The following is a 22513-nucleotide window of genomic DNA, read 5'->3' on the forward strand; positions in this document are numbered from 1 at the left end:
AACTCCGTTCTCCGGAACAATGGAACGAGCTGCTGACTTATTGGAAATAATACATACCGATGTATGTGGTCCAATGAGTATTGAGGCTCGCGGAGGGTATCGTTATTTTCTGATCTTCACAGATGATTTGAGCAGATATGGGTATATCTACTTAATGAAACATAAGTCTGAAACATTTGAAAAGTTCAAAGCATTTCAGTGTGAAGTAGAAAATCATCGTAACAAGAAAAATAAAGTTTCTACAATCTGATCGTGGAGGAGAATATTTGAGTTACGAGTTTGGTCTTCATTTGAAACAATGTGGAATAGTTTCATAACTCATGCCACCTGGAACACCACATCATAAGGGTGTGTCCGAACGTCGTAACCGTACTTTATTAGATATGGTACGATCTATGATGTCTCTTACCGATTTACCATTATTGTTTTGGGGTTATGCACTAGAGACAACTGCATTCACGTTAAAAAGGGCACCATCTAAATTCGTTGAGACGACATCGTATGAACTGTGGTTTAGCATGAAAACTAAGCTGTCGTTTCTTAAAGTTTGGGGTTGCGATGCTTATGTGAAAAAGTTTCATCCTGATAAGCTCAAACCCAAATCGGAGAAGTGCATCTTCATAGGATACCCAAAAGTAACTGTTGGGTACACCTTCTATCACAGATCCGAAGGCAAGATATTCGTTGCTAAAAATGGATCCTTTCTAGAGAAGGAGTTTCTCTCGAAAGAAGTTAGTGGGACGAAAGTAGAACTTGATAAGGTAATTGTACCTTCACCCAAATTGAAAAGTAGTTCATCACAGAAATTAGTTCCAGTGATGCCTACGCCAATTAGTGAGGAAGCTAATGATAGTGATCATGAAACTTCAGATCAAGATACTACTGAACCTCGTAGGTCAACCAGAGTAAGATCCGCACCAGAGTGGTACGGTATCCTGTTCTGGAGGTCATGTTACTTGACCATGACGAACCTACGAACTATGAGGAAGCGATGATGAGCCTAGATTCCGTGAAATGGCTTGAGGCCACGAAATCTGAGATGAGATCCATGTATGAGAACAAAGTGTGGATGTATGAGAACAAAGTGTGGACTTTGGTTGACTTGCCCGTTGATCGGCAAGCCGTAGAGAATAAAATGGATTTTCAAGAGGAAGACGGACACTGATAGTAGTGTTACTATCTACAAAGCTCGAATTGTCGTAGAAATGTTTTCGACAAGTTCAAGGTGTTGACTACGATGAGATTTTCTCACTTGTAGCGATGCTTAAGTCTCTCCGAATCATGTTAGCAATTGCCGCATTTTATGAAATCTGGCAAATGGATAATAAAACTGCATTCCTTAATGGATTTATTAAAGAAGAGTTGTATAGGATGCAACCAGAAGGTTTTGTCAATCCTAAAGGTGCTAAAAAATGTGCAAGCTCTAGCGATCCATCTATGGACTAGTGCAAGCATCTCGGAGTTGGAATATACGCTTTGATAAGTTGATCAAAGCATATAGTTTTATACAGACTTGCGGAGAAGCCTGTATTTACAAGAAAGTGAGTGGGAGCACTACAGCCTTTCTGATAAGTATATGTGAATGACATATTGTCGATCAGAAATGATGTAGAATTTTCTGGAAAGCACAAAGGAGTGTTTGAAAGAAGTTTTTCAAAGAAAGACCTCGGTGAAGCTGCTTACATATTGAGCATCAAGATCTACAGAGATAGATCAAGTTTTTCAAAGACGTTTTTTCAATGAGTACATACCTTGACAAGTTTTTGAAGTAGTTCAAAATGGAACAGTCAAAGAAGAGTTCTTGCCTATGTTGCAATGTGTGAAGTTGAGTAAGACTCAAAGCCCGACCACAACAGAAGATAGATAGAGAATGAAAGTCATTCCCTATGCCTCAGCCATAGGTTTTATAAAGTATGCCATGCTATGTACCAGACCTATTGTATACCCTGCCCAGAGTTTGGCAAGGGAGTACAATAGTGATATAGGAGTAGATCACTGGACATTAGTCAAAATTATCCTTAGAGGACTAAGGAAATATTTCTCGATTATGGAGGTAATAAAGAGTTCGTCGTAAACAGTTACGTCGATGCAAGCTTTGACACCGATCTGGATGACTCTAAGTCTTGATCTAGATACATATTGAAAGTGGGAGCAATTAGCTAGAGTAGCCCCGTGCAGAGTATTGTAGACATAGAAATTTGCAAAATACATACGGATCTGAATGTTGCAGACCCGTAGACTAAAATTTTCTCTCACATGCAAAACATGATCATACCTTATTACTCTTAGGTGTTAATCACATTGCAATGTGAACTAGATTATTGACTCTAGTAAACCTTTTGAGTGTTGGTCACATGGCGATGTGAACTATGGGTGATAATCACATAAAGATGTGAACTATTGGTGTTAAATCACATGGCGATGTGAATTAGATTATTGACTCTAGTGCAAGTGGGAGACTGAAGGAAATATGCCCTAGAGGCAATAATAAAGTTGTTGTTTATATTTCCTTATATCATGATAAATGTTTATTATTCATGCTAGAATTGTATTAACCGGAAACTTAGTACATGTGTGAATACATAGACAAGCAGAGTGTCACTAGTGTGCCTCTACTTGACTAGCTCGTTAATCAAAGATGGTTAAATTTCCTAGCCATAGACAAGAGTTGTCATTTGATGAACGGGATCACATCATTAGAGAATGATGTGATTGACTTGACCCATTCCGTTAGCTTAGCACTTGACCGTTTAGTATGTTGCTATTGCTTTCTTCATGACTTATACATGTTCCTATGACTATGAGATTATGCAACTCCTGAATATCGTTGTTGTTTTTCCCAATTAACCGGGAAATGTTAGGATTTTTATCCTGTTTTCCTTATAAACTGGATCATCTCTATTCTTAATGAAATGTAGGAACCCCTGCCCTCGCATGAGGTTCCTAAAAAAAGATGTTGGAACTAAATAGTTCTGCTTTACTATTTCCAAATATATTGGAATGGTTAAAGTTTTCTGTAGTTTATGATGGCTTTTGTTAGACAAATATGTTTTGCTTAGTTCGTTCATGAGAAGATAATGCAACTCCTCACTGCTATATAAGTGCAGATATTTAGTTCCACTGGGCAATTTAATCAGTTTTATTTCGCCATGAGAGCCAACAATCATATATTCATTTCATATAGCAAGTGGTTTGCTTCTATTTGTGGCATCTTGTGCTTTAATTTTTTTCTTAACACATGGTGGTCAGATGTTTGCCAGAGAAGCTCATTCAATCGAAAAACATGTTTGACAGATAGAACTTATATGCAATACTATTTAACTAATTGATGTAAAAAATAGCAGTATCATCCTTCTGTCCTATGTTACAAATGTTTAGTGTTCTGTTGTAGTACCATACTTTTTTTTCCAAATAATAAGTGCCACACATCAAGTGCGTGGCACTCCAGCCCTAACGTTCTTTGATGGCAATTCCAGTCACGCAAGGATGGCAAATTTCAGTGACACACGGCAAGTTTATGTCAAAAATAAACTGGAGCACGAAAGTTTTCATCCTTGCGTCACTAAGCTTGCCATAAAAAACGTTCGGAATTGCCATGTGCTCGTACCACACGTCAGGCAAGTATTAGGTTCCTTTTTTTAAGAAGGTTGATATCGATATATCCATGATTTATATTCCCTAGCACCTGGCCTAACATTCCATAACATGAAACTGTTTTAACAGTGGTGTTCATATATTTTCTAGTAAAATTCAGTTTCTTATAAAGTTTGTCTTGTCCTGTCATTATCAGGCCATGGTTGTAGAACCTGCTGAAACTTGTGTGATTTCTGGCGACAACCAGGTAAATATAGTAGCACATAGCAATTGAGCGCATTTTACAGAAGAACATCTGAAATACACTTCCCTTAGTTTATATGTTTATGTCACAATAACAGGTTATATTGCAAGCATACGGGAAGGACTTCTGGAAAACGTTTGACCATCGCATGAGCACTGATGGCAGAAGTACGGCGTCGTGGCCACCTTCATGAGCATCTACTACATGTCCAAGAAGGGCAGTAAGACCTAGAAGGATGTTCAGGAGGCCGAGTGCGTCATCCTCGAGCCCTGCCTACGACGACGATGCGGCCTAGTCTCATGCTTATCGGCCCTCTGTCTCTCTGGTTTCAATTTCTTCAGGATGAGATATTCATCAGAACTTCTGTACTACCCTTTTTCTTATCTATTAGAACTTGATCGTGCAGCATTGATTTATGTCACACCTTACTATCATTGTTGTCGTTAGTATTTAATTTACCCCTATTATCTGCGGGATTGCTTAGAACTTAATGAGAAGATTCATGTGGCATTTGACTGGAATAGTCTGATGAATGCTTTGTTGTCATTTCTCTGCCCTTGTCAGGGCATGTGCGGCACCTCTCTGCTGGCTGGTATTATGACTATTGTAAGAAGTGGTACATAGAATTTTCCAAACGTGTTGTTGTTCATTAATTACACAATTTATGCCTCTGCCTGGCTTCAATGTGCTACAGGAAATTAACACAACATACTATTTTTTTTGTGTTCGTTCCGCATGAGAGAGTGCAGAGCGTGCTGTGGCGCTGCTTTGTCACAAGCGACATCCTAAGCGCCCATTTGGTTCATAGTACTCTCTCTGTATCTTAATATAAGATGTTTTCAACACTATACAGTATAAAAAAAGTCTTATATTGTGTTGCAGGAGGGAGTATTTTAGAAACATAGGAATAGGCAAATCATAAGATTAGGATGGCATGATTTGTTGAGTCCTATAGGAACTGAAAATACTGATAAATTGTTGTTGAAGTTGTTTTAGCACCATGCAGAAAAAGTACATGAAATTTGGTCTATGGTTTGTATTTGTACTTGAAATAACACAGTTATTCTTATCATGGAAGAACATAAACTATTACACACTACGGTTTTCTATATCTTTCGAAGTCCAATCGTGTGGGGTATTCTAATTTTCTATTCATGTTGTCGTGAAGGTTTTCCTATGTACGTGGACAGATTTGGCAGTAAGTACTAAACGAGAGTTTCGAGCTTTCAAAATTCTATAGTCTTACACCATGCCAGTCCGTTCTAGATGAATGGAGAACGCATGTGACGGGGTTGGCTGGGTCACGTTTGTATCAGAAGGAGACATGCAAAGAATGCGATTGAGGTTAACCAACCTGCAATTGAATGGTTAGAAGAATAGTGGTATCTTAGCCCATCAGAAGGAACAACATTTATGGAAGCGAGCGTCTTCACTTTACGACAGAGGAGTACAAGACACGGCAGCCCAGCCCAGTTAACTGTGTCTTGTGTTGGAGTACCGCGTGGTACTCTTGTACCACTTGGTTTTGCTGCTTCACATGATTCGTCGATACAAACCCCTATTAAAAAAGGCGAGGGCGGGTCTTTTCCCGCGCAGTAGGCAAGGGAATTTGCCATAGTAGGTCCGTCAAGATCTTCGTATGTTCCGCTATTGGTTATTGACCGGAGACGTGTCTCGGTCATGTCTACATAGTTCTCGAACCCGTAGGGTCCGCACGCTTAACATTCGATGACGATTGGTATTATGAGTTATGTGATTTGATGTACTGATGTTTGTTCGGAGTCCGAGATGAGATCACAGACATGACGAGGAGTCTCGAAATGTTCGAGAGGTAAAGATTCATATATTGGAAGGTTGCATTCGGACATCAGAATTGTTCCGAGTGATTCAGGCATTTTTCCGAAGTAGCGGGAGGTTACCGGAACCCCCCGGGGGAAATCATGGGCCTTATGGGCCATGAGAGAGAAGAGGGGACAGCCCAGAAGGGAGAGGCGCGCAACCCCCCCCCCCCAAGTGGAGTCCGAATTGGAAGGGGAGGGGGCGCAACCCCCTTTCCCTCCTCCCCTCCTCTCCTTCATTTTCCCCCCTCCATAAAAGGAAAGGAGAGGGGGAATCCTACTAGGACTAGGGAGTCCTAGTAGGACTCCCCACATGAGGCGCGCCCCTCTTTGGCCGGCCCTCTCCTCCTCCCCCCCCTTTATATACGTGGGAAGGCGGCACCCCAAAGACACATAAGTTGATCTTTTAGCCGTGTGCGGTGCCCCCCTCCACAGTTACACACCTCGGTCATATTCTCGTAGTGCTTAGGCGAAGCCTCCGCCGGTAACTTCATCATCACCGTCACCACGCTGTTGTGCTGACGAAACTCTCCCTCGGCCTCAACAGGATCAAGAGTACGAGGGACGTCACCGAGCTGAACGTGTGCAGATCGCGAAGGTGCCTTACTTTCGGTACTAGGATCGGTTGGATCGCGAAGATGTTCGACTACATCAACCGCGTCACTTGACGCTTCCGCTTTCGGTCTACGAGGGTATGTAGACAACACTCTCCCCTCTCGTTGCTATGCATCACATAGATCTTGCGTGTGCGTAGATTTTTTTTTTGAAATTACTGCGTTCCCTAAACAGCGCCAACTGTCGTGGGAGTAAGTCTGACAGTATAGAGAGGCAAGATCGTAGCTACGATGAGGGTGTGCACGCAAGGTTTACGAGTTCAGGCCCTTCGCGGAGGAAGTAACAGCCACTACAAGAAATATGTCAACTTGTGACCTTGACTATTGGTCACTGAAAGGTCATTATTTTTCATTTGCGACCTTTTTGTGACCAAAAACAGAAGGTCAAAAGCTGGCGGTCGTAAACTGAAATTAACGACCTTCTTTGGGATAAGGTCGTAGACGTTTACGACCAAAACAGAAGGTCGTTGAACCCACGACCTTTTGTTTTGGTCACTGCGTTGGATTTCCCCGAAGAGGAGAGGATTATGCAGCAAAGTAGCGTAAGTATTTCCCTCCGTTTTTGAGAACCAAGGTATCAATCCAGTAGGAGGCCACGCACAAGTCCCTCGTACCTACACAAAACAATAGCTCAACGCAACCAACGCGATTAGGGGTTGTCAATCCCTTCACGGTCACTTACGAGAGTGAGATCTGATAGAGATGATAGATAATATTTTTGGTATTTTTGATATAAAGATGCAAAGTCAAATAAAAGGCAAAAGTAAAAAGCAAAGAAATAATAAAGTGATGGAAGATTGATATGATGAGAATAGACCTGGGGGCCATAGGTTTCACTAGTGGCTTCTCTCAAGAGCATAAGTATTTCTACGGTGGGTGATCAAATTACTGTTGATCAATTGACAGAATTGAGCATAGTTATGAGAATATCTAGGTATGATCATGTATATAGGCATCACGTCCGAGACAAGTAGACCGACTCCTGCCTGCATCGACTACTATTACTCCACTCGTCGACCGCTATCCAGCATGCATCTAGAGTATTAAGTTAATGAAAACAGAGTAACGCCTTAAGCAAGATGACATGATGTAGAGGAATAAATTCATGCAATATGATAAATACCCCATCTTGTTATCCTCGATGGCAACAATACAATACGTGCCTTGCTGCCCCTTCTGTCACTGGGAAAGGACACTGCCGAAAGGCAACTATGAGCGCATGATTGGAAAGACATTTGTCAAAGCGGAGCGGTCGGGAAGTACTGTCAGTGATCAAAGGATAAAAGAACGACGAGCTGGGAAACAAATTGCCCAGCTCGGAGAACAAGCGAACGAATCGTGCCCCCCGCTCAAGGTGTCTAGCGACATCTTCGCTAATGATCCGAGGATGGTGCCCGGTTATAGCAATCTTGGAGATTACCTGCCCGACGATGTACATTATGATTTCTTGGAGGTGGAGGCGGTACACAGATACAAGTAAGGGAAGCCTCTCGTCAATGATGAAAGATCTCTCACAACGATGATGCGAAGATTGCATGATTGGTACATGAAAACCTGCAGAGAGTCTGGGGGGAGGAATACTTTGACGCTGAGAGTTAGAGAGGAGCATGACCTCGTTGGAATTGAACTGTTGGATGTTCCATTTGAGGAGTTCTTCCAGTTTTTCAATCAAATGGCCATCGATAAAGCAACGGTCACCTACTACTGTCTGTAAGTACTACTACTTCTGTCATTAAGTCTCTCTATATAGGTCAGCTCTTTCATTGCATGTATTTATAATTATCCTCACTATAGCATGCAGATTGAAGATCGCCGAATTGAAGAAAAGACAAGTCGGTGATATTGGGTTCATTAACACAAATGTCATAGATGCAACTGAGGTTAAATTTCATGCCGAAGATACCGAGGCCAACTTTCTACGATCGTTGGTAATAAATGAAAACAAAGATATAATACTCTTTCCTTACAACTTCAAGTGAGTGTTACTGTCTTGTGCATATTCGGTTTCCCTTATATATTAGTCCAGGTTATAGTAATGTAATTGATGAGTTATGCATGCGTGCACAGTTTCCACTATGTTCTCATAGAGATTAAGCTTGAGCAAGGACTAGTAACCGTCTTAGACTCGAGACGAGAAGATCCCCAGGAGTATGCGGACATGACTCAAATCCTCGAGAAGTAAGTTAAATCGATCATTATCTACCATATCAGCAACTTTGTTCATTTCCTGATATCAAGTAATTGTTTTCTTTGTCTGGCAGGGTTTGGAGAAAATTCACCAAAAAAGCTCCGGGACTGCCGAAGAAGCTGCAATTTAGATACCCGAAAGTAAGTACTATCGTAGCATGTTCCGCGCGTCTCCTAGTGTTTCAAGCGCCAGTTTCATCAATACCATTTGGCATGTTTGCTTATCAGTTTGATTGACCTCTATTTCTTGTAAAGTGGTTGTGGCAGGATCAAGGGAATGATTTCTGCGGATACTACATTTGCGAGTCCATCCGCTACACGACCTGTGAACGGGGGTACACTGAAGAACAATATGAAGTGCGTAAGCAATAATATTCACAATTTTATTTTATTACCATCATTTGTGTTGAGTTTCATTTATTCATATATATGTGTGTGTGTGTGTGTGTGTGTGTGTGTGTGTGTGTATTGACCCCCTTCTTCAAATTAGATCTTTCGGATGCGGGATGAACTCCTACCACCAGATCGTATCCGAGCAATTCAAGAGGAACTGGTGGCATTCTTCTTTGACCACGTGATCGCTAAAGATGGATAATACCATGTGGAGCTTGACTTCGTATATAATTAGGAGATTATATTGTAAGAGATAATTATTGTATATATGTAGCCGGTAGTGTCAGATAGATATACGAGAACTTATTGTTCGACCAATCTCTCGGAGAAGGAGAGGTGGTCGATATCACTTCTCTCTGTATGCATATATGTTCATGACGATCTTCTGTTTCCTTTGTTTGCTTACTAGCTAGCTAGCGTGTCTAGTCCTCTCTATACGTATGTATAGTACGTAGCGTCGACCAAGCATGGACATAAGAGAGGACACTTCTCTCTATTAATTAGCTAGCTAACACAATATACGAAACACCTAAATTAACCCCCCCAAACCCCCAACCCCCCCACCCTTCAAAAAAAAAACAAAAACCCCAGCCCCTGAAATGCTGACGCGTGGATGCCTATTGGTCCCGGTTGGTGCCACCAACCGGGATCAAAGGCCCTCCTGCCTGGGCTCGGCGCACCGGCCACGTGGAGTCCCATCTGTCCCGGTTCTGGACTGAACCTGGACTAAAGGGCTAGGGCATTAGTAACGACCCTTTAGTCCCGGTTCAGAAACCGGGACAAAAGGCCCTTACCAATCGGGACTAATGGGGGTTTATCTACTAGTGGATTTTTCTGCTGATAGAAACAACTTGTGCATTTCCAACGAACTAGTTGCTACCAAGTTTCAGGATGATGAGTGAAAGTTGGTATAATTCTGTATATTTAATTTGCAGTTCACAATGGTTGGCTAATAAGACCCTTCATGCCAACTACAAGTAGCCGCCAAATCTATGTAGATAAGTTATACTCTAACATCTCCTTCACGTCTATATAGATACTGGTCTAGGGGTCAGCTTTCGACATTATACTGCGACATTCCCCTCACATCTATGCTCTTTTAAAATTTATGACGTGGGCAACAGAAGTCAGGGCAAGCTGGAATTATTTATTGTATTTATTAGTTTTTGAACCAAGAACCTCTAGGTAACAAATTTATGCGCCTAACCAGTTCACCAATCGGTTCAGGGTTCAAAACCCAGTAAATGCAATAACTAATTGCAGCCTGACACTGCTTCCGCTGCCCACGTCATAAACTTTAAAGGAGCATAGGCATGAGCAGGAGTGTTGGAGTATAATGTCTGACCATCTTCAATAATTTGAACTTTTGGATGAGTTGGTTGGAGCATGAATTTATCATGGTATCAAAGCCACGAGGTCTCGAGTTCAAGACCCGACTGGTGCAATTTAAAAATAAAAAATTGTAGCCCACTTTGGTCCATGTTTAGACCCGAGGGAGCCGCACAAGAGGGGGGTGGGGGTGGGGCGTGTTCAAGTATAAATGCATAGCCCATCTTTTCTCATCAGCTTGATCTTTTGGAGCAACTGGGTAGAGCATGAATTCAATACTTCTAAACTGTCTTAGAAATGAACAAGTCATAGGTAGAGCTTATTGATGCAGAAACTCTACGCTTAAAGACTCAAACAACAGAAAATGTAAGAAACTGAAGAATGTTGCTAGCAGACCCTAGTGCTATAGCCCATAATTAAGGAGTAATTAACATCTCATAGGAGTTTCCCAACAAGAAACAATATCTCTTTGAACCAACAAAGGCAAACATAGGTCAAGCTTGAAATTCCACCACCAGTACAATGCTTTCACAACTAAATGAATCGGACGGAGATGGTAATACTTAATTTGGTAAAATTGTGCTGCTGGTGTGCTGCATTATTTACTTCTCGCCGAGTTACTTCTCGCCGAGTTGAGTGCAAGATTCAAGGACATGCTGCAGTTTATTTCCATGTCAAGCATCATTAGCATCGTCTTCATGCATGCAGTCAATTCACGAACAGAGAGGTCTCCATTCCAACACCAGCCAGGACACTTAACATTTATCATCTATTACTGAAGCATATGGAGAGAATCACTGCAAATCATTGGTAACATCGAAAATTAATGGTGATATACATAGCAAACGAATATTGAACTGTAAAAGACTTTAAGCATCACAACATCCAAATCACCGAGAAAATGACAATGGCTTACTTATGAAGTGTTTTGCCTAGCTGGGAACCTAGCATAACAGTTGCACAAAGTTTCCTTGATGTCTAGCTCTCACCAAAGACAAGTTGTTTTTTGAGGGAGGGGAACGGTAACTATTGCTCAAGGAATAGTACTAGCTTGTTCACCATTTCTTTAATGGAAATGGTCTCTTTTTTCAGCTTTCCAGAGAACTTGGTGAAGGAAATGAACAACAATACATGACTAAATTAATTAAGGAGAACAAACAAGGGAAATTATCCTAAGTTGTACAGGACCAGGTGTTAACAAGACAAATTCTTAGCAATAAAAAGCTTATTTTTCATTGCTTATGCACTGAATGAGCCTAATTTTAGTCCATGTACTCTGCTTCTAAGCAAGTGTGATGATATGATTAGTAGTGCCATTACAAAGTCATAGCTTGTGAAGCGCATTAGGCGAAGTTCCTTTTCTTAAGGGGGAATTCGTCGGTCAATAAAAACTGAAGACGTACTGAAGATGCAAAGAGTCCAAACACACAAAGTTCACACCACAAGCCAAGAAAAAGTATGAAACAAGGGATAAAGCTACAACTTCTTGTAAAACCTGTTCAAATTTGAGATGATGTACCAGGTAAGCAGAAGCATCTAGCAGCAACTCTAATGTTCTTGGTTTCTACTTCCAAATTAATTGGGTAATATTGTCTTAGTCTCCTCAAGAGAGAGGTTGTAGTGATCCGATGCCTCATCTCCATGCAACTCATTAACGAATAGAGAAAACACATAAATAATAATCTGCTACTGAAGCATCTAGAGACTAGCACTGCAAAAAATAATAATTGATAACATCAAAATGTAGCAGCAATACAAATATAGCAAGCATGTATATAACTGTAAAAGATGAGAGAAGCGCATGAAGTGTAGATAGTGCGACAGTGGCACAAAGGCATTTCCTTGGTTGATGTCAACCTTGCCAAAGAACGTCTATGCTTGCAGAAGGAAATATTTAACTAAGAATGCATTTCTAATGGAGTGCAGACAGAAATGATATATATAGTTCTAGTAAAGTTGGGCAGGACCAAATAATTAACACACCACTTTTAGAAGAGAACTTCAAAATGTACCACTAGCCAATTCAAGGTATACACAATGTGTAGCAACAGCACAACTAGTTGGCCTGTCATCTTCCTCCCATCACCACAAGAAAAAGGCCCGTACGCGAATGCGGAAAGTTTGTGCAAGAACCTCACATGTGTACCACTAGTTTGTGGTCTATCTGAAGCGCGCATCAGCTATCTGGCGCTGGGAGCGACAACTACCAAAATTAAGACACATTTGAATACTTATCTTTGAGAGGCAAGACAACATATGCATTTTTGGATGGCAACTTGGATGTTGTTACGGTAAGGCAAGGGACTGCAAATCCTTTATCCCCAGTTCAAATCTGGGTGTCGCCCGACCAACAAGTACTCATGACAATTCAATGCATATACTTGACCAGCAAGAGACTGCTGCTTAACCTAGAAATAAATTATACTACCAACTAAATAAGATAGTTATGCTGAGGCCGGGGTTAATCCTCCTTTTCTATAAAAAAAACTAAATAATATAGTACTACTAATGTATCGGTTCATGCATCATAAAAGGGAGAAGGATATATTAGCATGCTGATGATATACGCACCGGGTAAATATTTACAGGTCCAGCGGCAACTCCCCCTTTCCTGGGCCTTGGCTTGTTTAATCAAAGCTGGGCAGTCGGGAGAAAACTATACTGTTACCTTTCCAAAAGCCTAGACTAGGGTGGTTGGGATGTGTGCTTGCTGCTGTCTCCACGGCAGTTTCTACGGCTTCAACAATGCCATCGTTGCCATTTACAAAGCATTTGACAGTACGCAGGCAGGGGAGGTTCTCGATTCCAAAGCTCGGAGAGTCAGATTCATTTACGTGGCAAACAAGCTTGAGTTTTTCTAGCTTGGGCATGGATCCTGCGGCAAATATCAGAGCTACCGGGGAAACACCATTTCCATCATAAATAAAAATCCCCAATGACCGGAACCCAACTTCACCACTTATTCTGAGCTTATTCCTTGACTCTGTTCTCTGCGTGAGGTGCAGAATGAGCAGAGTGGGTAAGGCCCCAAGCATGCATAGGTCATCCTGCTTGACTCCATCCACTTGAAGGATTAACTGTTGGAGGTTTTTGAGGGAGCTCAGCCATTTCGGAATCTGCGGGATGGCTAAAGAGCAGTTGATAAGTTTCTCGAGGGTAGGCAGGCACAAAGGTTCCTGTAAGAGGCCGCTCAAATCCATAATAGTCAGAGAGCGAAGGTTCTGGGTGCCTAGCTTACACAGGGAAGAGATGACCTCCCCAATCACATTTGTATGCCCAGTGTCAGAATTAACATTGAACCTAATGTGAAGGACCAGATTCCTCAAATTTTTCAGCTGGCCAAGGCTCGACAGAAAGTCTAATGATTGTCTGGAGACACTGACCAATTTCAACGTCTCCAATGCTTGCATGTTCGCAACACCATCAGGAAATTTAACACCAACATCAACAAGTAGATGTGATAATTTTCTGAGATTAACAATAGATGCAGGTAATTCCATTACATCAGTTTCTCTTAGGTCCAGGATCTCTAAGCACCCTAAACGTCCAATTTGTTCTGGGAGCTTTCTTATTCCTATATGTCTGAAGCTCAGGTACCTTAGCTGGAACAGCCTCACTATATTTTCAAGATTTTGTTCTCCCAATCGTTGGTAATCGTGTAAGTTGAGAACACGCAGATGTCTAAACTTCTCCAAAGAAGGCATTTCCACAAAAGATCCAGAGACTGATCGGACATGGGACAGATCCAAACCTGTCGTTGGTATTGTTGAATTTCCTTCCTTGACGCCTTGGGACAGATCCAAACCTGTCGTTGGTATTGTTGAATTTCCTTCCTTGACGCCTTGCAAAAATAATCGACGAATGACTTTGCTTTCTATCCCAGTTGTCGGAATGGGAGTACTAAGGAAAGTAATGAAGTTCTCTTCGGTGGACTTGGATATTATGAAATCAAGAATTATGTCATGAACTCGGCAGCCCTTCACTTTACCATATTCATTTGTCTCGACGGGTTGGATCAAACACCTATTGACGAGCTCGTTAAAACACCTTTCTCCTACCTCATGTGTTGTATATCCGTCTTCTTTTTGAATGAATCCTTCACCTATCCACCTCCTTATCAAATCATACTTCTCAATAAAAGAATCTTCCGAAAACATACTCACATATAAGAGACAAAGGTAACCCAGCACATTTTTTATGTTAGCCAACAAACCAGAAACAGCGATGATTGCCAAAGGTAACCCAGCACATTTTTTATGTTAGCCAACAAACCAGAAACAGCGATGATTGCCAAAGGTAACCCAGCACATTTTTTCAAGATTTGATCACATACCTCTTCAAGGTATGGTGGGCAATTTTCTTGGGAGTCGAATAGTCTTCTGTGAAATAGCTGTCTTGAATGCACCACTGTAAGAGGCCTTACCCCATAAATATTGCCACTGAAATATGAACTGCATGATTCGGCAACATCATTTCTACGAGTAGTGGTGATTATGATACTGCGAGAACTAGTCTTGGGGAATGCAAGCTTAATAACATTCCATGCAGCCACATCCCATATATCATCAACGACAACAAAATACCTGCACATGGATTCAAAGATGATGTCAACAGGTTTTAATATAAAGAGTGTACAGCAAGATAGACAAAAAAAAGAAACTTGAACACAGTGACATCATAAAAAATACTCCTATGTAAGAATGCTACAGGTGTTGAAAATCATTGTCAAAAAAGGCATGCGCTTTGGTGAAATAGGTGGTAGGCAGAGGAAAAATTAGAAACTTATGCCAAACCACTAGTAGAAAAGGGGGCAATGTCCAGGCCAGGTCAGCCCATTAGTCCCGGTTCAGTCTAGAACCGGGACCAATGGGGGCATTGGACCCGGTTCGTGAGCCCAGGGGGCCGGCCGGGCCACGTGGGCCATTGGTCCCGGTTCGTCTGGACCTTTTGGTCCCGGTTGGTGGGACGAACCGGGACCAATGGGCCTGGCTCCTGGCCCACCACCATTGGTCCCGGTTGGTGGCTTGAACCGGGACCAAAGGCTCCCCTTTAGTCCCGGTTCATGCCACCAACCGGGACCAATGAGGTGCCTATATATACCCTCGCCCGCGAGCAGAGCACTCCAGTGCTCTGTTTTTCTCTGGCCGGCGAGGGGAGGGGTTTGTGGTGCTCTAGCTCACCTCCTATGCACATGAGGTGTTCGATGAAATGCCCGAGCCACAGTAGTTAAGCTTTCTCCTCTCGAAGCTCGACCTCAAAGCTCTATTTTCCTCGACATTTGTCTAGATTTAGCGGTCCGTCACGCCCCACCCCCGTCTTCACCGCCGTCGATCACCCGCGCCGATCTCATCACCGACACCACCGTGGTGAGCCTCTTGTTCTATCTTCTTTCTGAAAGGAAAAATATTGTTACTTGTATGTTTAGATAGATATTTGTATAATTTTCTTACTTTTATTATTGCATCTTATATAGTGCGATGGTTTTGGTATCCGCCCCCGTCGGCCCTCGTCTTGTCTATGATTCGGATGTGGTATATATATTATCTTTATAACTATTGGTTCATTTATTGTTTATGAAAATTATGCGGACCAACGTGACGTAGATTTTATATATCTAGGATGTATGTGAACCGGAAATTCCAACCGACCCTATTGTTGAGAGGTTAAATTTAGTTGAAGAAGAAAACAATTTCTTGAAGGAAAAAATAAAAAAATTGAGGAGGAGAAGATGATATTGGAGTTGCATGTTGCGGATGTCGTCGATGATCACAAGATCAAGATGGATGCAATGCGCTTGAAGATTAGAAAGATTAGAAAATATGCCATTCATACCGAGGCTTGGTATCATTATGCCGTTGGATCAATTGTTACCTTGGTTGCGATTATGATCGCCTTTGTTTTCGCATTAAAATGTTTTACATAGTTTCAATGTATGTTTTAATTAATTAGATGCTCTGGAGAGCTATATGTTGTTAGATGAGAACTATGTATGTACTTTGGTTTTAATGTGATGATGAACTTCTATTAATTTGGACACTTAATTATATATAATGCACGCAGATGAACTGGCAATGGATGTACGGTGACAGACACACCTCCGAGTACATTAAGGCGTGCATGAGTTTCTCGATGCGGCTGAGGCAAACAAGCAGAATGGTTTTATGTGTTGTCCATGCCCTGATTGTGGGAATACGAAGTCTTACTCTGACCGGAAAATCCTCCACACCCACCTGCTTTACAAGGGTTTCATGCCACACTATAATGTTTGGACGAGGCACGGAGAAATAGGGGTTATGATGGAAGACAACGAAGAAGAAGAGTACGATGACAACTATGTGCCCCCTGAATACCGTGATGCTGCAACGGGGGGAGCTGGTGAAGATCAAAAGGAACCAGACGATGTGCCCAATGATGCTGCAACGGGTGAAGCTGCTGAAGATCAAGAGGAACCAGACGATGTGCCCGATGATGATGATCTTCGCCGGGTCATTGTCGATGCAAGGACGCAATGCGAAAGTCAAAAGGAGAAGCTGAAGTTTGATCGCATGTTAGAGGATCACAAAAAAGGGTTGTACCCCAATTGCGAAGATGGCAAAACAAAGATCGGTACCGTACTGGAATTGCTGCAGTGGAAGGCAGAGAATGCTGTGCCTGACAAAGGATTTGAGAAGCTACTGAAAATATTGAAGAAGAAGCTTCCAGAGGATAACAAATTGCCCGACAGTACATACGCAACAAAGAAGGTCGTATGCCCTCTAGGATTGGAGGTGGAGAAGATACATGCATGCCCTAATGACTGCATCCTATACCGCGGTGCATACAAGGATCTGAACGCATGCCCGGTATGCGGTGCATTGCGGTATAAGATCAGACGAGATGACCCTGGTGATGTTCACGGCGAGCCCCACAGGAAGAGGGTTCCTGCGAAGGTGATGTGGTATTCTCCTATAATACCACGGTTGAAACGTCTGTTCAGAAACGGAAAGCATGCCAAGTCGATGCGATGGCACAGTGAGGACCGTAACAAAGACGGGAAGTTGAGAGCACCCGCTGATGGGTCGCAGTGGAGAAAAATCGAGAGAAAGTACTGGGATGAGTTTGCAAAGGACCCAAGGAACGTATGGTTTGCTTTAAGTGCGGATGGCATTAATCCTTTCGGGGAGCAGAGTAGCAATCACAGCACCTGGCCCGTGACTCTATGTATGTATAACCTTCCTCCTTGGATGTGCATGAAGCGGAAGTTCATTATGATGCCAGTTCTCATCCAAGGCCCTAAGCAACCCGGCAACGACATTGATGTGTACCTAAGGCCATTAGTTGAAGAACTTTTACAGCTGTGGAATGGAAACGGTGTACGTACGTGGGATGAGCACAGATAAGAGGAATTTAACCTAAAGGCGTTGCTGTTCGTGACCATTAACGATTGGCCCGCTCTCAGTAACCTTTCAAGACAGACAAACAAAGGATACCACACATGCATACACTGTTTAGATGACACTGAAAGTATATACCTGGACAAATGCAGGAAGAATGTGTACCTGGGCCATCGTCGATTTCTTCCGACCAACCATCAATGTCGAAAGAAAGGCAAGCATTTCAAAGGCGAGGCAGATCACCGGAAGAAGCCCGCCATGCGTACCGGTGATCACGTACTTGCTATGGTCAATGATTTACACGTAATATTTGGAAAGGGTCCCGGCGCACTAGCTGTTCCGAATGACGCTGAGGGACACGCACGCATGTGGAAGAAGAAATCTATATTTTGGGACCTACCCTACTGGAAAGACCTAGAGGTCCGCTCTTCAATCGACGTGATGCACGTGACGAAGAACCTTTGCGTGAACCTGCTAGGCTTCTTGGGCGTGTATGGAAAGACAAAAGATACACCTGAGGCACGGGAGGACCTGCAACGTTTGCACGAAAAAGACGGCATGCCTCCGAAGCAGTATGAAGGTCCTGCCAGCTACGCTCTTACGAAAGAAGAGAAAGAAATCTTCTTTGAATGCTTGCTCAGTATGAAGGTCCCGACTGGCTTCTCGTCGAATATAAAGGGAATAATAAATATCCCAGAGAAAAAGTTCCAGAACCTAAAGTCTCATGACTGCCACGTGATTATGACGCAACTGCTTCCGGTTGCATTGAGGGGGCTTCTACCGGAAAACGTCCGATTAGCCATTGTGAAGCTATGTGCATTCCTCAATGCAATCTCTCAGAAGGTGATCGATCCAGAAATCGTACCAAGGCTAAGGAGTGATGTGGCGCAATGTCTTATCAGTTTTGAGCTGGTGTTCCCACCATCCTTCTTCAATATCATGACACATGTCCTAGTTCATCTAGTCGACGAGATTGTCATTCTGGGGCCCGTATTTCTACACAATATGTTCCCCTTTGAGAGGTTCATGGGAGTCCTAAAGAAATATGTCCGTAACCGCGCTAGGCTAGAAGGAAGCATCTCCATGGGCCATCAAACAGAGGATGTCATCGGGTTTTGTGTTGACTTCATTCCTGGCCTTAAGAAGATAGGCCTCCCTAAATCGCGGTATGAGGGGAGACTGACTGGAAAAGGCATGCTAGGAGCGGACTCAATAATATGCAGGGATGGGCATTCTTGGTCTCAAGCACACTACACAGTTCTACAGAACTCTACCTTGGTGACCCCGTATGTCGATGAACACAAGAACAGTCTGCGCTCCAAACACCCGGAGCAGTGCGACGACTGGATTACATGTGAACACATTAGGACTTTCAGCAGTTGGTTGGAAGCACGTCTCAGAGGTGACAACACTGTTTGTGATGAGTTGTACTTGTTGTCCAGGGGACCATCTTTGACTGTATTGATTTACAAAGGATACGAGATAAATGGGAATACATTTTACACGATTGACCAAGATCAAAAGAGCACCAACCAAAATAGCGGTGTCCGCTTTGATGCAACAACCGAGAAGGGAAAGGACACATATTATGGTTACATAGTGGACATATGGGAACTTGACTATGGACAAGATTTTAAGGTCCCTTTGTTTAAGTGCAAATGGGTCAATCTGTCAGGAGGCGGGGTACATGTAGACCCACAGTACGGAATGACAACAGTCGATCTGAAAAATCTTGGGTACACTGACGAACCGTTCGTCCTAGCCAATGATGTGGCACAGGTTATCTATGTGAAGGACATGTCTACCAGACCGAGAAAAAGAAAAGATAAGGAAACGAATACATCATACGATGAGCCAAAGCGCCACATAGTTCTTTCAGGAAAAAGGGACATCCTGGGAGTGGAGGGCAAGACAGACATGTCTGAAGATTATGAAAAGTTTCATGAAATTCCTCCCTTCAATGTCAAGGCTGACCCAAGCATCCTGATAAACGATGAAGATTATTCATGGTTACAGCGCAATAAGCAAATGACACAAGCGAAGAAAAAGTGAAGATTTTCTCCCGCAACTATTATGATGATACCATGCCAAATTTGTAACACGAGTATGCTATGCCAACTTTTTCAGAGTTCATTTGAAAACTATGAATTTAGGTCGAATTTTCTCTATAGGTGCATCTATGTTCATTTTTTTAGTAAAGTTAATCACAAACTTGTGATTCACACAAATTTCAAAGAATTCAAATTTTAACTATTCAAATTTGAAAACTAATGGCACTAACAGAAAGTTTATATTTTTTCTAAAACTAATGGCACTAACAGAAAGTTTATAATTTTGCTGACCTAAAAGCAAAAAGAATTAAAAAATAAAGCAAGAAACAAAATAAAATAAATAAAGCAACAAAGAAAACAAAAAAACTAAAAAAGTGTTTTCAAATTTGAAAACTAATGGCCCTAACAGAAAGTTTATAATTTTTCTAAAACTAAAAGCAAAAGGAATTAAAAAATAAAGCAAAAAACAAAAGGAAATAAATAATGCAGAAAACAAAACAAAAAACTGAAAAAAAATAGGGCTCGCCCCTGGCCCATGACCATTAGTCCCGGTTTGTGCCACAAACCGGGACTAAAGTGTTGGCCCTCGTTGCACCCGTAGTTTAGTCCCACCTCGCCAACCGAAGGGCGCCCACACCTGTTTATAAGCCCGTCCCTCTCTGCGTTGTTGAGCTCCTCTCAAAGTGAAAATAGATGCACCTATAGAGGAAATTGGACCTAAATTCATAATGTATTTCTTTGAAATTCATAGAAATTGATTATGAATTTAGGTTTAATTTTCTCTATAAGTGCATCTATGTTCACTAACACAGAAGTTTATAATTTTTGTGACCTAAAAGAAAAAAGAAATCACTAAAAAACTATAAGTATTTAGTTCTAAGTAGAAATGAAAAAATAAATAGCAAAAAAAGCCTATAATATTTGTTATGACTAACTAAAATTACCAAATTGAGTATAATAATAAAACACAGTAATATTAAATAGCAGGAAAAAGATTGACTCAAAAATCAATTTTTATAGTAAAGTTATTCATAAACTAGTGATTCACCCAAATTTAATCTAGTCAAAATTTAAAACTAATGGCATTAACAGAAAGCAAAAAGATTTAAAAAATAAAGCAAGAAACAAAAGAAAATAAATAATGCAGAAAACAAAACAAAAAAACTGGAAAAAAAATAAGTATTTTGTTGTAAGTAGAAACAAAAAAACAAAAAAAAAGTGCCACCTACTGGGCACCCACGTCCTGAATACGACTAGAAACCCTACCATGGGCCAGGATTCAGTCCCGCGGGAGGCGCAGTAGGCCCACATGCACATATTGCAAGGTTAGGCCCGAAAGCCTGCTTTAGAGAGGAGCTCGAGAGGGAAGGCGCACCGCACCTTATAAACAGGTGCGGCTCCCTCTCAACTAGCGAGGTGGGACTAAACATTTGGGCGCGGGGCAGCACAACGCCTTTGGTCCCGGTTGGTGCCACCAACCGGGACCAAAGGCCGCCACTTCCCGCCCTTTGGGCTGCTGAAAAGGGACCTTTGGTCCCGGTTGGTGGCACCAACCGAGACTAAAGGGTGGCATTGGTCCCGGTTGATGCCACGAACCGGGACCAAAGCCTTTTCTATATAAGCAAACACTTAGCAGTTTTCGACCAAATCACACACTTCTCCCCTGACGCCCCCTGCTCCTCCTCGTCGCCGTCGCCGCCCGACGCCCTTGCTCCTCCTCGTCGCCATAGCCACCGACGCCGTCAGGCTGCTCGCCTTCGCCGTCGCTGCCGCCACCGATGTCGTCAGGCTGATCGCCTTCGCCGTCGCCGCCGCCCCCTCGGGGCATTAGTAACAATTTTAGAAAAGTTTATATATGAAAATGTTACAATTTTAGAAAAAGAAGGATAGGAAAGAAGAAAATAAGAAGAGGAAAGAAAGAAGAAGAGGAGAGGAAAAGAAGAGGAGAAATAAATAAGAAGAAGAAAAAAGAAGAAAAAGAAGAGGAGAAGAAGAAAGGAATAGTGGAGAAGAAGAGAAAATAGAATATTCTATTTTTTTCTTCTTCTCCTCTTTTTTTCTACTTTTTTTCTTCGATCTTCTCCTCTAGATATTCCTTTCTTCTTCTCCTCTTTTTTCTTCTTCTTCTTCTTATTCTTAATTTTTATCGGGAACAAGGGTGTCGAGGATCGCCGAGGGGTCGAGGGTCGGGAACTAGGGTCGAGGGTCGTTAAGGGGTCAAGGGTCGAGGGTTTCAGGGTCGAGGGTTCGAGGGTTCTATAGGGTCTAGGGATCTAGGATCGAGGGTTCCAGGGTCGTCTAGGGGTCGAGGGTTCCACGGTCGTCGAGGGTTCGAGGGGTCGAGGATCGCCGAGGGGTCGAGAGAGGTTTCCTAGTGTCAAAGTATTGAAGAAATCCATGGCTTCATCATTAGCCGGAAGTAACCAGGGCATGATGGTACGAAGTCCTCCAAAGTTATTTTGGAATGGTGTCCCGGATAGGATAATTTGCCTTTTTGTATGAATTTCATCTAAGGCCTTCCAAATAACGATATATGTAAGGTTCTTGCTGAACTTTGTACCAAAAAGCGAATTATCCTATCTGGGACTCCGTTCCAAAATAACTTTGGAGAGCTTCGTGCCATCATGCACCTGTTACTTTCACCTAATGATGAAGACATGGTTTTGTTGAATCCTTTGACACTAGGCAACCTCCCGATCCCTCGGCGATCCTCTCGAACATGAGAGGACGAAGAGGATAAAAAAAGAAGAGGAAGAAGAAAAAAAAGGAGAAGAAAGAATAGAGGAGTTCTTCTCCTCTTTTTTTTTTCTTCTTCTTCCTCTTTTTTTATCGGGAACGAGGGTCGTTGAGGGACATAGATGTAGTGTCGTCGTTGTCGATATACCCCCTC

The 22513-nt window shown here is 42.3% G+C and overlaps 1 pseudogene; it reads right to left on the bottom strand.

Moving 5' to 3' along the window:
- Positions 1-11724: 11724 nt before the first annotated feature.
- On the bottom strand, positions 11725-14790 carry LOC125518058 (annotated as a pseudogene).
- Positions 14791-22513: the final 7723 nt, after the last annotated feature.

The sequence above is a fragment of the Triticum urartu genome, chromosome 7 (genome assembly GCF_003073215.2).
Source record: "Triticum urartu cultivar G1812 chromosome 7, Tu2.1, whole genome shotgun sequence".
Taxonomy (NCBI): Eukaryota; Viridiplantae; Streptophyta; class Magnoliopsida; order Poales; family Poaceae; genus Triticum; species Triticum urartu.